Source organism: Ranitomeya imitator, chromosome 3, assembly GCF_032444005.1.
Source record: "Ranitomeya imitator isolate aRanImi1 chromosome 3, aRanImi1.pri, whole genome shotgun sequence".
NCBI classification, from domain to species: Eukaryota; Metazoa; Chordata; class Amphibia; order Anura; family Dendrobatidae; genus Ranitomeya; species Ranitomeya imitator.
Genome location: NC_091284.1, coordinates 151,544,408 through 151,562,555, shown reverse-complemented (window position 1 = coordinate 151,562,555; position 18,148 = coordinate 151,544,408). Strand labels below are relative to the sequence as shown.

The following is an 18,148-nucleotide window of genomic DNA, read 5'->3' as shown; positions in this document are numbered from 1 at the left end:
CTGCGGGTGACAGCAGCTGTCTCCCCGGGGATTTCCACAGACCCATCAGCCGGCGCTGATATGGGTTCTACCTCCCCATCCAACCCCAATATCTCAGGAGCAGTGCTATACAAGGGGCAGTTAACTTCATCTGTGGCACTGGTCAGTTTCATGGCATCACCTTCTTCATGGTTCCCATACATCTCCCCATCTCCCTTAGCACTGTCGCTTGCTCCTGTTAGGGGTTCCTCAGCCATTTCACCCCGCAGAGTGATATGGCTGAGCACTCCTGCACCTTTAGACACATCATAATTATCAGATAAATGGTTAGCAGGTAAAGCATTATCAGGTAAATCACTTTCAGGTAACGAATGCAATTTAACATTATCATCAGCAATGGCATCACCCTTAGTATCAGATTGGGGAGGGGTGTCAGGGACATAATATGTAAACATTCTCCCCAAATCAGTCCCCAATAAAACATCAGTAGGCAAGGTTTCAGAGAGCCCCACTTCCTCCACCCCGCTCCTGGCACCCCAATCTATAAAAACCCGGGCCATCGGCAAGGGACAGTGGATCCCCACGATCCCGGTGACATTCAGGGTTTTCCCCAGAATAATCTCTTCAGGGGCCACCAGTTCGGGTCAGATGAGGATTCGTTCAGGCCCGGCATCAAGGCGACATGGCTCCCCACGATGATGTGCTGCACATTGTCATAAACCCTCCCAACCGCCTCACCCACAAAAAGAACTGCTACATTAGGCCCTGAGGCTTTGGTTTGGGGGTTCCTCTGTTTGTCCGGACACGTGGTGCTGATTTGACCAGTCCGATTGCAGGAAAAACACTTTCGAGGGTTGGAGATATGTCTGGGGTTGGCAAAGGGAACAGGGCCTCCGGTGAGTCGGCTGGCAGGGGCACTGGGGTTGGTTGCAGGCTTACCCCTTCTCCTGATGGCGGCGACTTGCTTCCAGTTTACGGTTGGCCTCATAGGTGTCGGCGATCTGCGCTGCTTTGTCCTTGCCTTTTGGCTCTTGGTCCATCACGAACTGTCGCACCTCAGCTGTGCAAGTCATCAAGTCCCTCAGCTGCTCAAAGGTGGTCACTGACAGTCCTTGGATCCACTGGTCAAAGTGGGCCCTGAGTTCATGCACCACATCGCTGTAACTGTTGTGTGGGATATGTTGGAGGTTCCGGTAAACCTCAGGAGTGAGCTGGTACTTCATTATCAGGGCCTGCTAGATGGCCTCATAGTCTCCATCTTGGTCTTACGGGAGAGAAGCAAATGCCTCCAAAGCTTTGCCTTTGAGCCCTCAGGCTAGGAATCAGGCCCATTCTTCCACAGGCAGCCGGTACTGTCTACAGGCTTTCTCAAAGGCCTCAGAAAAGTGTCCAAGTCCCTGCCCCTTTCCATCACAGGAAAGTGCTCTGACTGAGATTTAAGTGACAGAGCCTAGCCGGACTCACTGCTCCATGTGGTAGATGGTACTGCCCCGAGTTGGGCCATCTGTAGTTCATAGTCCCTCTGAGCTTGGGCATCGGCGGCTCGTGCCTCCGGCTCAAGTTAACACTGAGCTCTCTCTGCCTCTTGGAATTGCAGGACCAGATGCAGAACGTCTCTCTCGATCATCTGCAGAGCATTGTTGCAGAGCCAGCTGCAGGCAAAGGTCCACGCTATCCTGGTTGCGAGTAGGGCCAGCATTCAGCGGTTGGACCTCTGCAGCAGTACCACTTGCGCTGGTGCTAGCTTCTGCATCCACTGGACTCTGAGCAATTTCCAGTTGCACCAGATCCACGACCAGTTGGCTTTGGTTTTTGCCCAGGGGATCAATCTGCTTCGATATGCACAAGACAATAAGAGTGTCCTTGGACTGCTTCTTGTAAAAGGCCTCTCCCAGCATAACCATGGTTGCCAAATAAAAGATAGGACAGAAAAACGAAGAGAAGGGGAGGGGTAATCGCTATACACACAGTATTGTCTCAGGACTAATAGACACTGAGTTCATTCTCCAAAACTTTTGCGCAGGGTCCTCGCAAGAACCGTGCAAGTTTTTAGTGAAAGGAGGGATTGCTCAAACCCGATCACTAATACTCTATGATCCCACCGCTCTGCCACCAATATGTCATAAACTGGGGGTGTTTGGTTGCCTCCAGTTCTTCATCAGGGGTTTTATCATATTCCACTTGCCAGTTCCGGTTTGGAACTTGCAGCTCTCTTCGGCGCCCCCCTTACCCTCAGGTCAGTCAGAGAATTGCACCTAGGATAATTAGTTGCCAGGAAGGCTGCCTTGCTATATACTGGCTATTGTGCATGCTGCAGTGAAGGCGATATAACTACTCCCGCTCAGTCAGGAAATAAAATTATCAAACGCCATCCATCGCTGCCAGTCTCCCCAAAAGCTCTGGATACTTTGCTGCCACCAGCTCCTATTTCTTATGATTAATAATGGGTCAGGAGCCAACCCAATCAGTAGTGAGGACTTAGTTCAGAGGATGTTGGGGTACGTTTTAGAGCAAGGAAAACTAAACTAGTAAATATTATATCTTTTACTCCAAAAAAGATTAGGCAGTGTATACAAAAGTATATAAAAAGATGGTACAAAAATGAGACAATTATAGTATGTACAGGGAATTACAAATAAAAAGGGATTAAAGATGAAAAACACAGTTATCTCAGACAATGGTAAGCCATGTGGTGGGGGGAGGGAGAGACATCCCAATGCACCAGGACAGGTTGAATCTCTTATACCCTTTGCTGATGACATCACAGAGGGGCTGGATACGCCCCCTTGGAAAGTTATAAAAAACCTTCTATTAAACATAACTCGGGGTGGGAACCTCGTATAGCGATGGCTATATTCCGAGCATGAGATTGGCATTAATTTAAATCCAAACACGACTTGTGCGGGTAAGCAGTAATACATTTCTCAGATTCTGCTGGTGCTGGAGCTTCGAAAACGCACGGGAGGGTAGCTATACCAATGCAAATGACAAAAATGTAAATTTCACACCTATATCAATAATCGGTGCCATTATATGTAAGTTTGCAGGAACAAAGAGATTACCCCCCGACCATGTGCTTTTACACATTGCTGAGTGGGGCTGCTTACAACACATTCTTGAGGGAGGGGAAAGGAGTGTAGGATTACATGCAGGTAGAATGAGGGGAAAAGCTGCCTTGTACCAGGCGAAGTGGGTCTGTCATCACCCACAGGCATGTGCCTGCAATAGGGGCTTTGCGTTTGTACTAGCAAATGCAGTGGAAAGTTCCAGAAGTGTAATTAGGACAACAAGACATACTTGCTATTTCCTGACAGGGGGTATGTGACAAAGTCACTGTTAAAGTGCTGGAGGGGAGATATGTTTCACTACGCCTAATGGTGTCAGTGATCTAAAACCCAGAGTTTTTCCACCAACAAGTGTTGTGAGGGTTAAGCTAAGTTGCTGGCTTTTATGTGGACATCCATAGAGTGGGTGGGAGGATGTCTACCTTATCTCCACCTGCAGAGTCGGCACCAACATGTGCTGACAGGACCTGTGTGGTGTCACAGTCATGTGATCAGTCACATGGGGAGGAGGTGTCACATGTTCTAGGGCTTAAGTAGCTGGCCTCCAATGGCAGCAGTGTTCAGAGTCTGGAGAGGAAGCACTCCAGGAAATTGTGCCTACGTTAAAGGATTTGAACCGTGAACATTGTTAACCTTGAGCACACTGATCCCCGCTAGGAGAAGGACTGTGTTTTGCTGTTTTGCCAAGAGGGCCGTGTTTATTTTTCCCAGCTTGGCTTATGCTGCCTTTGATAAACCAAAAGAAGACACAAAAGAGCATAGTAGAACCAAAAACACTCAGTTTCAAAAAAATCAGTAATCCGCAAGTGCTAGTAAAGAGATGTAAAAAACAGGGTAATTTGGTAATTTGGTTGATACATTTTTTGCAAAAAATGTATACTAAGCTGCTCCACCAAACGTCACTTTATACCCATATCAGAGCAGCCCTAACTGATGTATGCAATCCCTATCTGATGTATTTAAAAACCTGATCATCTGTATATTATTTGCAAAAACCAAATTACCCTGTTTTTGCATCTTTTTACTAGCACTTGCGGATTACTGTGATTTTTTGAAACTGAGTGTTTTTGGTTCTACTATGCTCTTTTGTGTCTTCAAGCTTCTTGGTGGTGTGTGAGCATGTTCCTGCAGACTTGTTCACTGTGCGAGTAGCCCATGTGTTCCTGTTTCCAATTTAATAAACCAAGTACGTTCTAAAAGAGACAGGGTTGCATTTCTACCTCTGAGTCCAGCCAAGTGAGTCGCTCTACCACAGGTGGTGTTAGAAGTGCAGGCAGCATTCCCAGCGAACACATGTGACAGCTGCAAGAAGTATTACATGTCCTGGATGAAGACCACCACAAGCCAGCATACAACATCAGGCAAAATGGAGGACCTGCTCAAACATCTAGTACAAGCACAGCAACAGCAGCACCAGCAACAATTATAGCAGCAACAGATGGCGCAATAAGAGACCAGTAAGCTGCTCATACAGCAGATGCAACAGCAGCACCAGCAGCAGACTGATTTGCTCACAGAGGTGGTTCATGGAAGGCCGGAAGCCCCTCCCCCAAGTCCAGGTGATTACACATACGTCTGGAAGGGGGTAAGATGAGCCATGCAAAAATGACTGGTGAGCCCCAGAAGGTTTTTTACGATTTGGCATTAAAGGATGCGCAAAAGTATGCCAAATTAAAAACTGAAATTTTGGCACATGCAGGAGTACCTATGCCAGTCAGAGCACAAAGAGTTCACTATTGGGCATATTATGGGGACAAACCTCCTAGATCCCAAATGTTTGATCTGCTGCATCTTGTGCAAAAGTGGTTGCAGCTGGAATCCTCCACTCCAGCCCAGATAGTCGAGCGGGATGTCATGGACATATTTGTGCACTTCTTTCCTAGGGCGGTGCAGACCTGGGTGGCCCAGGGAGATCCTCAGAATGCGGACGAACCGGTGGGCTTGGTGGAATGTGTCAGGTGGTCGAGAGGTCACTAAGAAAGCCAGGGAGTGGTGAATCCCTATACTGGGATACCCAGCGGGAATCTGAGTCCCAAAAGAGGGGTAGTAGAGCCAACAATGGGGGAGTGCTAGCTCCCAAGGGGTCACTTTGCAAACTTTGCTTTGCTGGAGATGTCGCGGTCTGGGACATATAGCCGCCCGTTATCTCTTGTTTTCAGAAGAGATGGACTGCAGCCTAGGGAGGCGCTGCTCCTATTATGCCTATCCCGCCTACAGTATGAACTATCAGCCCAGTGAGGGGCCCCAGGCATGTCCCGTGTCAATTATTGGGGTGCTGGTGTCTTCCCATCAGAAGCTAAGTTCCAGCTTGTATTTCTTTGGTTTTCTATTTTTCTGTCCAGCTTGCTATTTAATTTGTTGTCTTGCTTGCTGGAAGCTCTGGGACGCAGAGGGAGCGCCTCCGCACCGTGAGTCGGTGTGGAGGGTCTTTTTGCGCCCTCTGCGTGGTCTTTTTGTAGGTTTTTGTGCTGACCGCAAAGTAACCTTTCCTATCCTCGGTCTGTTCAGTAAATCGGGCCTCACTTTGCTAAATCTATTTCATCTCTGTGTTTGTATTTTCATCTTTACTCACAGTCATTATATGTGGGGGGCTGCCTTTTCCTTTGGGGAATTTCTCTGAGGCAAGGTAGGCTTTATTTTTCTATCTTCAGAGCTAGCTAGTTTCTTAGGCTGTGCCGAGTTGCATAGGGAGCGTTAGGCGCAATCCACAGCTATTTCTAGTGTGTTTGATAGGTTTAGGGATTGCGGTCAGCAGAGTTCCCACGTCCCAGAGCTTGTCCTTATTATCAGTAACTATCAGGTCATTCCGTGTGCTCTTAACCACCAGGTCCATTATTGTCCTGACCACCAGGTCATAACAGTACAGGTGGCCCAAAGTACTAATGCATCTCAATAGAGGGATAACAGAAGTTCTGAGACCATTTTTTTTTCTTTGCAGTGTGTTTTGTCTCTATTTTCCCCTTTACCTCTGGGTGGTTCAGGACACTGGTGTAAACATGGACATTCAAGGTCTGTCCTCTTGGATGGATAATCTCACTACAAGGATACAAAACATTCAAGATTTTGTGGTTCAGAATCCGATGTCAGAGCCTAGGATTCCAATTCCTGATTTGTTTTTTGGTGATAGATCTAAGTTCTTGAATTTCAAAAATAATTGTAAATTGTTTCTTGCCTTGAAACCTCGCTCCTCAGGTGACCCTGTTCAACAAGTAAAGATCATTATTTCTTTGTTACGTGGTGACCCTCAAGACTGGGCATTTTCCCTTGCGCCAGGAGATCCGGCATTGCGTGATGTTGATGCGTTTTTTCCTGGCGCTTGGATTGCTTTATGACGAACCTAATTCAGTGGATCAGGCAGAGAAAATCTTGCTGGCTCTGTGTCAGGGTCAGGATGAAGCGGAGATATACTGTCAGAAGTTTAGAAAGTGGTCTGTGCTCACTCAGTGGAATGAATGTGCCCTGGCAGCAATCTTCAGAAAGGGTCTCTCTGAAGCCCTTAAGGATGTCATGGTGGGGTTTCCCATGCCTGCTGGTCTGAATGAGTCTATGTCCTTGGCCATTCAGATCGATCGACGCTTGCGTGAGCGTAAAGCTGTGCACCATTTGGCGGTACTATCTGAGCATGGGCCTGAGCCTATGCAATGTGATAGGACTTTGACCAGAGCTGAACGGCAAGAACACAGACGTCGGAATGGGCTATGTTTTTACTGTGGTGATTCCACTCATGCTATCTCCGATTGTCCTAAGCGCACTAAGCGGTTTGCTAGGTCTGCTACCATTGGTACGGTACAGTCTAAATTTCTATTGTTTGTTACTCTGATTTGCTCTTTGTCATCCTATTCTGTTATGGCATTTGTGGATAAAGGCGCTGCCCTGAATTTGATGGACTTGGAGTATGCTAGGCGCTGTGGTTTTTTCTTGGAGCCCTTGCAGTATCCTATTCCATTGAGAGGAATTGATGCTACGCCTTTGGCCAAGAATAAGCCTCAGTATTGGACCCAATTGACCATGTGCATAGCTCCTGCACATCAGGAGGATATCCGCTTTCTGGTGTTGCATAATCTGCATGATGTGGTCGTTTTGGGGTTGCCATGGCTACAGGTTCATAATCCAGTATTGGACTGGAAATCTATGTCTGTGTCCAGCTGGGGTTGCCAGGGGGTACATGGTGATGTTCCATTTTTGTCTATTTCGTCTTCCACTCCTTCTGAAGTTCCAGAGTTTTTGTCGGATTATCGGGATGTATTTGATGAGCCCAAAGCCAGTGCCCTACCTCCTCATAGGGATTGCGATTGTGCAATTAATTTGATTCCTGGTAGTAAGTTTCCTAAGGGCCGATTGTTCAATTTATCTGTGCCAGAACACGCCGCTATGCGGAGTTATATAAAGGAATCCTTGGAGAAAGGCCATATTTGCCCGTCGTCATCACCGTTAGGAGCAGGGTTCTTTTTTGTGGCCAAGAAGGATGGTTCTTTGAGACCTTGTATTGATTACCGCCTTCTTAATAAAATTACAGTCAAATTTCAGTATCCTTTGTCGCTGCTGTCTGATTTGTTTGCTCGGATTAAGGGAGCTAGTTGGTTCACCAAGATAGATCTTCGAGGGGCGTATAATCTTGTGCGTATTAAACAAGGCGATGAATGGAAAACTGCATTTAATACGCCCGAGGGCCATTTTGAGTACCTGGTTATGCCATTCGGGCTTTCCAATGCTCCATCAGTATTTCAGTCCTTTATGCATGACATCTTCCGAGAGTACCTGGATAAATTCCTGATTGTGTATTTGGATGATATTTTGGTCTTTTCGGATGATTGGGAGTCTCATGTGAAGCAGGTCAGAATGGTGTTCCAGGTCCTTCTTGCGAATTCCTTGTTTGTGAAGGGGTCAAAGTGTCTCTTTGGAGTTCAGAAGGTTTCATTTTTGGGGTTCATTTTTTCCCCTTCTACTATCGAGATGGACCCTGTTAAAGTCCAGGCCATTTACGATTGGACTCAGCCGACATCTGTGAAGAGCCTGCAAAAGTTCCTGGGCTTTGCTAGTTTTTATCGGCGCTTCATCGCTAATTTATCTACTGTTGCTAAACCGTTGACTGATTTGACCAAGAAGGGTGCTGATGTGGTCAATTGGTCTTCTGCGGCTGTAGAGGCTTTTCAGGAGTTGAAGCGTCGTTTTTCTTCTGCCCCTGTGTTGTGCCAGCCAGATGTTTCGCTTCCGTTTCAGGTTGAGGTTGATGCTTCTGAGATTGGAGCAGGGGCTGTTTTGTCGCAAAGAAGTTCTGATGGCTCGGTGATGAAGCCATGTGCTTTCTTTTCTAGTAAGTTTTCGCCTGCTGAGCGTAACTATGATGTTGTTAATCGTGAATTGTTGGCCATGAAGTGGGAATTCGAGGAGTGGCGTCATTGGCTGGAAGGAGCCAAGCATCGCGTGGTGGTCTTGACAGATCACAAGAATTTGACTTATCTTGAGTCTGCCAAACGGTTGAATCCAAGACAGGCTCGATGGTTATTTTTCTCCCGTTTTGATTTTGTGGTTTCGTACCTTCCGGGCTCTAAGAATGTGAAGGCTGATGCCCTGTCAAGGAGTTTTGTTCCTGACTCTCCGGGTGTCCCTGAGCCGGCGGGTATTCTCAAAGAGGGGGTAATTTTGTCTGCCATCTCCCCTGATTTGCGGCGGGTGCTGCAAAAATTTCAGGCTGATAGACCTGACCGTTGCCCAGCGGAGAAACTGTTTGTCCCTGATAGATGGACTAGTAGATTTATCTCTGAGATTCATTGTTCAGTGTTGGCTGGGCATCCTGGAATCTTTGGTACCAGAGATTTGGTGGCTAGATCCTTCTGGTGGCCGTCTTTGTCGCGGGATGTGCGTTCTTTTGTGCAGTCCTGTGGGACTTGTGCTCGGGCTAAGCCCTGCTGTTCTCGTGCCAGTGGGTTGCTTTTGTCCTTGCCGGTCCCGAAGAGGCCCTGGACGCATATTTCTATGGATTTTATTTCGGATCTCCCCGTCTCTCAAAAGATGTCGGTCATTTGGGTGGTTTGTGATCGCTTTTCTAAGATGGTCCATTTGGTACCTTTGTCTAAATTGCCTTCCTCCTCTGATTTGGTGCCATTATTTTTCCAGCATGTGGTTCGTTTACATGGTATCCCGGAGAACATCGTTTCTGACAGAGGTTCCCAGTTTGTTTCAAGGTTTTGGCGATCCTTTTGTGCTAGGATGGGCATTGATTTGTCTTTTTCCTCGGCTTTCCATCCTCAGACAAATGGCCAAACCGAACGAACTAATCAAACTTAGGAAACATATCTGAGATGCTTTGTTTCTGCTGATCAGGATGATTGGGTGTCCTTTTTGCCGTTGGCTGTATTCGCCCTTAATAATCTGGCCAGCTCGGCTACTTTGGTTTCGCTGTTTTTCTGCAATTCTGGTTTCCATCCTCGTTTCTCTTCAGGGCAGGTTGAGTCTTCAGACTGACCTGGTGTAGATACTGTGGTGGATAGGTTGCAGCAGATTTGGACTCATGTGGTGGACAATTTTACATTGTCCCAGGAGAAGGCTCAACGTTTCGCTAACCGCCGGCGCTGTGTGGGTCCCCGACTTCGTGTTGGGGATTTGGTTTGGTTGTCGTCTCGTTATGTTCCTATGAAGGTTTCCTCTCCTAAGTTTAAGCCTCGTTTCATTGGTCCGTATAAGATTTCTGAGGTTATCAATCCTGTGTCATTTCGTTTGGCCCTTCCTGCTTCTTTTGCCATCCATAATGTGTTCCATAGGTCGTTATTGCGGAGATACGTGGCGCCTGTGGTTCCATCCGTTGATCCTCCTGCCCTGCTGTTAGTTGAGGGGGAGTTGGAGTATGTGGTGGAGAAGATTTTGGATTCTCGTGTTTCGAGACGGAAACTCCAGTACCTGGTCAAGTGGAAGGGTTATGGTCAGGAAGATAATTCCTGGGTTTTTGCCTCTGATGTTCATGCTGCCGATCTGGTTCGTGCCTTTCATTTGGCTCGTCCTGGTCGGCCTGGGGGCTCTGGTGAGGGTTCGGTGACCCCTCCTCAAGGGGGGGGTACTGTTGTGAATTCTGTTGTCGGACTCCCTCTTGTGGTCATGAATGGTACTTCGGCTGGTTCTGTCCATGGACTTCCTCTGGTGGGTGTTTCTGAGTTTCACAGGTGACTAGGTTAATTCGTTAGCTGCTGCTCTATTTAACTCCACTTAGATCTTTGCTCTATGCCACCTGTCAATGTTCCAGTATTGGTCTAGTTCCCTCCTGGATCGTTCTTGTGACCTGTCTTCCCATCAGAAGCTAAGTTCCAGCTTGTATTTCTTTGGTTTTCTATTTTTCTGTCCAGCTTGCTATTTAATTTGTTGTCTTGCTTGCTGGAAGCTCTGGGACGCAGAGAGAGCGCCTCCGCACAGTGAGTCGGTGTGGAGGGTCTTTTTGCGCCCTCTGCGTGGTCTTTTTGTAGGTTTTTGTGCTGACCACAAAGTAACCTTTCCTATCCTCGGTCTGTTCAGTAAGTCGGGCCTCACTTTGCTAAATCTATTTCATCTCTGTGTTTGTATTTTCATCTTTACTCACAGTCATTATATGTGGGGGGCTGCCTTTTCCTTTGGAGAATTTCTCTGAGGCAAGGTAGGCTTTATTTTTCTATCTTCAGGGCTAGCTAGTTTCTTAGGCTGTGCCGAGTTGCATAGGGAGCGTTAGGCGCAATCCACGGCTATTTCTAGTGTGTTTGATAGGTTTAGGGATTGCGGTCAGCAGAGTTCCCACGTCCCAGAGCTCGTCCTTATTATCAGTAACTATCAGGTCATTCCGTGTGCTCTTAACCACCAGGTCCATTATTGTCCTGACCACCAGGTCATAACAAAGGACTCTTAGACTCAGGGGGCTTGGTGACCCTCATAAGAGCCAGAATCCCCCACCAGTAAATCCCAGAGAAACACGTGGGCATCCGTTGTATCCACAGGGACTCCAAAGACTATGCCGTCGCCAGAGTGTCGATCAAAACAAGCCTAGGAACTAAGTCCAATGAGGTCGGAGTAGTCAAAGGTTTACAACACTCCATGATAATTGGGTGGGACTTCAGCCTTTTGTGGGACTTGTGAAAAAAGATGGGGATACCAAGGGACGCAGACAGGAACCAGCTAAACCCTGATGAAACCCCATCACAGTCGGAGGTGAATGAGTTCACTTTGTGTGTTCTGGCTGGTGACGAGGATAAGATGGTTATCAGTGAGGCCGAAATTGTTGAACTGGGGTTTTTTGGGGGGAATTTTTAGACTGCCCAAATGCAGGATCTAACTTTAAAAAATGTACTTGAAAATATGACTGTGATAAATGGGGTTGCCCCTTAGCTGGGGGCTGACACCAGGTTCCCGTACTTTGCAGTGAATGAGGAGTTGCTATATTGAGTCACAAAACAGCGAGGGGAAGTGTTAGAGCAGCTGTTAGTCCTGGAACCCTATAGATGTAGGGTTCTACATCTGGCCCATGTTCATGTCTAAGGAGGGCATCTAGGTGCAGATAAAACCCAAGAGCGAGTCCTTCATAGGTTTTAGTGGCCTGGGTGTCACAGGGACACTGTTGATTTCTGCCGATCCTGCCCTACCTGTCAGCTAACTGCTCCTGTATCCCACTTCCGCAGTCCCCTAATTCCACTACTCGACAAATAAATATTAAGGGGGTACCTGTTATGATCTGGTGACCTTGGAGCCGCATGAAACTTTCTCTGGAGTAGGTGGTAACTGTACTGACCGCAAATCCTGAACTAACACAGCAACTAGAAGTAGCCGTGGGGTGTGCCTAACAAACCCTAGACACCTCGACACAGCCAGAGGACTAAATACCCCTATAGATGGAAATAGGAATTCTACCTTGCCTCAGAGGAGAACCCCAAAGGATAGGCAGCCCCCCACGAATATTGACTGTGAGAAGGAGAGGAAAGACACACGCAGGCAGAAAACAGGATTTAGCAAAAGAGGCCACTCTAGCTAAATAGGAAAGGATAGGACAGAATACTAAGCAGTCAGTATTAAAATCCTTCCAAAAATATCCACAGCAGATAATACAAAAAATTCCACCATCTAACTAAAGACGTGGAACGTATATCTGCAACTCCTGAGAATCCAACAAGACTGAGTAAATACTGACACAATCTAAGCTGGACAAGAAAAAACAAATGAATAGCACTGAATTATCAAGCACACAGCATGTGTGCCACAGAAACAAAACCAGACACTTATCTTTGCTGATTTGGCAGCAAGGCAGGAGGAACCAGGCAGAGGTCCAACACCTCCCAAGAATCATGGACAACTGGCAAGGACTAATGAATCCTGCACACCTAAATACCCCAGTCAGAACTGCAATCAGCAGATACACCTGACCAGGACTGCAACCCAGGGACAACTGCATTACCACCTACAACCACCGGAGGGAGCCCAAAAGCAGAATTCACAACAGGTACCATAGGAGAATTCATTATGGGATCCAACCTCGGCCTAAATGACACAAGGAACCATTAATTGAAGGAAAAGACATAGGCCATAGAGAGGGGATCACCATGAAACACGAACATAATGTATAAATGTTTTATTGAGTACAAAAAACACACACTCACAAACTATTAAAAACATAAAAAAGTCACAGATGTGACATAACAGAATATATCATAAGTGTTGTGAGTTCTGTTTTTGGGCTCCCTCTGGTGGTTACTGATGGTACTGGGTGACTTGTCTTTCCTGGGTCTCTGGGTTCCACCTGTTCCATCAGGATATGGGAGTTTCCTATTTAACCTGGCTTTGCTGGCATTTCCTCGCCGGTTATCAATGTATCCAGTGTGTCTTGTTACCTCTGCTCCCTGCTCCTAGAACCTTCTGGTCAAGCTAAGTTTGGATTTTCCTGTTTTGGTGTTTTGCTTTATTTGGTTTTTAGTCCAGCCTGCAGATATGTGATTCTTTGCTGCTGGTTGCTCTAGTGGGCTGAAATTGCTCCTCATGTACCATGAGTTGGCACATGAGTTCAAGTAATTTCAGGATGGTTTTTTGAAGGGTTTTTCGCTGACCGCGCAGTTCACTTTTGTATCCTCTGCTATCTAGCTTTAGCGGGCCTCATTTTGCTGAAACTGTTTTCATACTGCGTATGTGCTTTCCTCTCATTTCACCGTCATTATATGTGGGGGGCTGCTATCTTTGTGGGGTATTTCTCTGGAGGCAAGAGAGGTCTGTGTTTCTTCTAATAGGGGAAGTTAGATCTTCGGCTGGAGCGAGACGTCTAGGATCATCGTAGGCACGTTCCCCGGCTACTTTTATTTGTGTGTTAGGTTCAGGGTCGCGGTCAGCTCAGGTTCCATCGCCCTAGAGCTTGTTTGTATCTGTGCTTGTCCTTTAGTGATCCCCTGCCATTGGGATCATGACAGTATAACCGGACCACAAAGTGTTAATTGTATTGGCTGAAGTAGGAGGATAAGTAGTCTGAGGAAGTTTTTTTTTTTTTTTTTTCTTTCCCTCAGAGTTTGCTGCCTAGCCTTATTGCAGCCTGGCTACTTCCTCCTCCTCTTAATCTTTGAATGGCTCTGATCCCAGCTGTTTATCATGGACGTCCAGAGTTTGGCTTCCAGCCTGAATAATCTTGCCGCTAAGGTTCAAAATATACAGGATTTTGTTGTACATGCTCCTATGTCTGAACCTAGAATTCCTGTCCCAGAGTTTTTTTCTGGAGATAGATCTCGTTTTCTGAATTTTAGGAACAATTGCAAGTTGTTTCTTTCTTTGAAATCTCGCTCCTCTGGAGACCCTGCTCAGCAAGTCAAGATTATTATATCTTTCCTGCGGGGTGACCCTCAGGATTGGGCATTTGCATTGGCACCTGGGGACCCTGCGTTGCTTAATGCGGATGCGTTTTTTCTGGCATTGGGTTTGCTCTATGAGGAACCTAACCAAGAGATTCAGGCTGAAAAAGCTTTGTTGGCCCTCTCTCAGGGGCAAGATGAAGCAGAAATTTATTGTCAAAAATTTCGGAAGTGGTCGGTGCTTACTCAGTGGAATGAGTGCGCCCTGGCTGCAAAGTTCAGAGATGGCCTTTCTGAGGCCATTAAAGATGTTATGGTGGGGTTCCCTGCGCCTACTGGTCTGAATGAGTCTATGACTATGGCTATTCAGATTGATCGGCGTTTACGGGAGCGCAAACCTGTGCATCATTTGGCGGTCGTCTGAACCGTCACCTGAGATAATGCAATGTGATAGAATTCAGTCCAGAAGTGAACGGCAAAATTATAGGCGGAAAAAAAGGTTGTGCTTTTATTGTGGTGATTCAGCTCATGTTATATCAGCATGCTCTAAACGCACAAAAAAGGTTGATAAGTCTGTTGCCATTAGTACTTTACAGTCTAAGTTCATTCTGTCTGTGACTCTGATTTGTTCATTATCATCCATTTCCGTCGATGCCTATGTGGATTCAGGCGCTGCCCTGAGTCTTATGGATTGGTCATTTGCCAATCGCTGTGGGTTTAGTCTGGAGCCTCTGGAAGTCCCTATTCCTTTGAAGGGAATTGACTCTACACCTTTGGCTATGAATAAACCTCAGTACTGGACACAAGTGACCATGCGTATGACTCCTGTTCATCAGGAGGTGATTCGCTTCCTGGTACTGTATAATTTGCATGATGTCCTAGTGCTTGGTCTGCCATGGTTACAAACTCATAATCCAGTCCTTGACTGGAAATCAATGTCTGTGTTAAGCTGGGGTTGTCAGGGGGTTCATGATGATGCACCTCCGATTTCTATCGCTTCATCTACTCCTTCTGAGATTCCTGTGTTTTTGTCTGACTATCGGGATGTTTTTGAGGAGCCTAAGCTCAGTTCGCTTCCTCCTCACAGGGATTGCGATTGTGCTATAAATTTAATTCCAGGCAGTACATTTCCTAAAGGTCGTTTGTTCAATCTGTCAGTGCCAGAGCATACTGCTATGCGGGATTATGTTAAGGAGTCCTTGGAAAAGGGACATATCCGTCCATCTTTGTCCCCTTTGGGAGCAGGTTTTTTTTTCGTGGCCAAAAAAGATGGTTCCTTGAGGCCTTGTATCGATTATCGTCTTTTGAATAAGATTACCGTAAAATATCAGTATCCTTTGCCATTGTTGACTGATTTGTTTGCTCGCATTAAGGGGGCTAAATGGTTCACTAAGATTGATCTTCGGGGTGCGTATAATCTTATACGAATAAAGCAAGGTGATGAGTGGAAAACCGCATTTAATACGCCTGAAGGCCATTTTGAGTATTTGGTAATGCCTTTTGGACTTTCTAATGCTCCTTCAGTCTTCCAGTCCTTTATGCACGATATTTTCCGTGAATATCTGGATAAATTTATGATTGTGTATTTGGATGATATTTTGTTTTTTTCTGATGACTGGGAGTCTCATGTTCAGCAGGTCAGGAAGGTGTTTCAGGTCCTGCGGGCCAATTCCTTGTTTGTAAAAGGCTCAAAGTGTCTCTTTGGAGTCCAGAAGATTTCTTTCTTGGGGTATATTTTTTCCCCTTCTTGAATAGCATCAAGGTTCAGGCTATTTGTGACTGGACGCAGCCTACATCTCTTAAGAGTCTACAGAAGTTCTTGGGCTTTGCTAATTTCTATCGTCGTTTTATAACTAATTTTTCTAGTGTTGTTAAGCCTTTGACGGATTTGACTAAGAAGGGTGCTGATGTTGCTAATTGGTCTCCTGCGGCTGTGGAGGCCTTTCAGGAACTTAAGTGCCGGTTTTCTTCTGCTCCTGTGTTGCGTCAGCCAGATGTTTCGCTCCCTTTTCAGGTTGAGGTTGATGCTTCCGAGATTGGAGCGGGGGCGGTTTTGTCACAGAGAAGCTCCGATGGCTCAGTGATGAAGCCATGCGCGTTTTTTTCTAGAAAGTTTTCGCCGGCTGAGCGGAATTATGATGTTGGTAATCGGGAACTTTTGGCCATGAAGTGGGCATTTGAGGAGTGGCGTCATTGGCTAGAGGGTGCTAGACATCGTGTGGTGGTCTTGACTGATCACAAAAATTTGATTTACCTTGAGTCTGCCAGGCGTCTGAATCCTAGACAGGCTCGTTGGTCACTGTTTTTCTCTCGTTTCAATTTTGTGGTTTCATACCTGCCAGGTTCAAAGAATGTGAAGGCGGATGCTCTTTCTAGGAGTTTTGTGCCTGACTCCCTTGGAAATTCTGAGCCCTCTGGTATCCTTAGGGATGGGGTGATTTTGTCTGCTGTCTCCCCAGACTTGCGACGTGCTTTGCAGGAGTTTCAGGCGGGTAAACCTGATCGTTGTCCGCCTGAGAGACTGTTTGTTCCGGATAATTGGACCAGTAGAGTCATCTCCGAGGTCCATTCTTCTGCGTTGGCAGGTCATCCTGGAATATTTGGTACTAGAGACTTGGTGGCCAGGTCTTTTTGGTGGCCTTCCTTGTCGAGGGATGTGCGTTCTTTTGTGCAGTCTTGTGAGGTTTGTGCTCGGGCTAAGCCTTGCTGTTCTCGGGCCAGTGGATTGTTGTCACCTTTGCCTATCCCGAAGAGGCCTTGGACGCACATTTCCATGGACTTTATTTCGGATCTCCCTGTCTCTCAAAAAATGTCCGTCATCTGGGTTGTGTGTGATCGCTTTTCTAAAATGGTTCATCTGGTACCCTTGCCTAAGTTGCCTTCCTCCTCTGAGTTGGTCCCTCTGTTTTTTCAGAATGTGGTTCGTTTGCATGGGATTCCTGAGAACATCGTTTCTGACAGGGGATCCCAGTTTGTGTCTAGATTTTGGCGGACGTTCTGTGCTAAGATGGGCATTGATTTGTCCTTTTCGTCTGCATTCCATCCTCAGACGAATGGCCAGACTGAACGAACTAATCAGACCTTGGAAACTTATTTAAGGTGTTTTGTTTCTGCTGATCAGGATGACTGGGTTACCTTTTTGCCGCTGGCCGAGTTTGCCCTTAATAATCGGGCTAGTTCTGCTACCTTGGTTTCTCCTTTCTTTTGTAATTCGGGGTTTCATCCTCGTTTTTCCTCTGGTCAGGTGGAACCTTCTGATTGTCCTGGAGTGGACATGGTGGTGGATAGGTTGCATCGGATTTGGAGTCATGTGGTGGACAATTTGAAGTTGTCCCAGGAGAAGGCTCAGCAGTTTGCTAATCGCCGTCGCCGCGTGGGTCCTCGACTTCTTGTTGGGGACTTGGTGTGGTTGTCTTCTCGTTTTGTTCCTATGAAGGTCTCTTCTCCTAAGTTCAAGCCTCGGTTCATCGGTCCCTATAGGATCTTGGAAATTCTTAACCCTGTGTCGTTTCGTTTGGATCTCCCGCCATCGTTTGCTATTCATAATGTGTTCCATCGGTCGTTGTTGCGGAAGTATGAGGTACCTGTTGTTCCTTCGCTTGAGCCTCCTGCTCCAGTGCTGGTGGAGGGAGAATTGGAGTATGTTGTGGAGAAGATCTTGGATTCTCGTGTTTCCAGACGGAAACTCCAGTATTTGGTCAAGTGGAAGGGTTATGGTCAGGAGGATAATTCTTGGGTGGTTGCCTCGGATGTTCATGCTGATGATTTGGTTCGCGCTTTTCATAGGGCTCATCCTGGTCGCCCTGGTGGTTCTCGTGAGGGTTCGGTGACCCCTCCTCAAGGGGGGGTACTGTTGTGAGTTCTGTTTTTGGGCTCCCTCTGGTGGTTACTGATGGTACTGGGTGACTTGTCTTTCCTGGGTCTCTGGGTTCCACCTGTTCCATCAGGATATGGGAGTTTCCTATTTAACCTGGCTTTGCTGGCATTTCCTCGCCGGTTATCAATGTATCCAGTGTGTCTTGTTACCTCTGCTCCCTGCTCCTAGAACCTTCTGGTCAAGCTAAGTTTGGATTTTCCTGTTTTGGTCTTTTGCTTTATTTGGTTTTTAGTCCAGCCTGCAGATATGTGATTCTTTGCTGCTGGTTGCTCTAGTGGGCTGAAATTGCTCCTCATGTACCATGAGTTGGCACATGAGTTCAAGTAATTTCAGGATGGTTTTTTGAAGGGTTTTTCGCTGACCGCGCAGTTCACTTTTGTATCCTCTGCTATCTAGCTTTAGCGGGCCTCATTTTGCTGAAACTGTTTTCATACTGCGTATGTGCTTTCCTC

At 46.7% G+C, this 18,148-nt stretch overlaps 1 protein-coding gene across 2 annotated transcripts in view; it reads left to right on the top strand.

The window, feature by feature from the left end:
* LOC138673027 (arylsulfatase H-like) overlaps positions 1-18,148 on the top strand; it is a 95,993-nt gene that overhangs the window by 61,098 nt on the left and 16,747 nt on the right. The gene's annotated exons all lie outside the window — the stretch shown is intronic.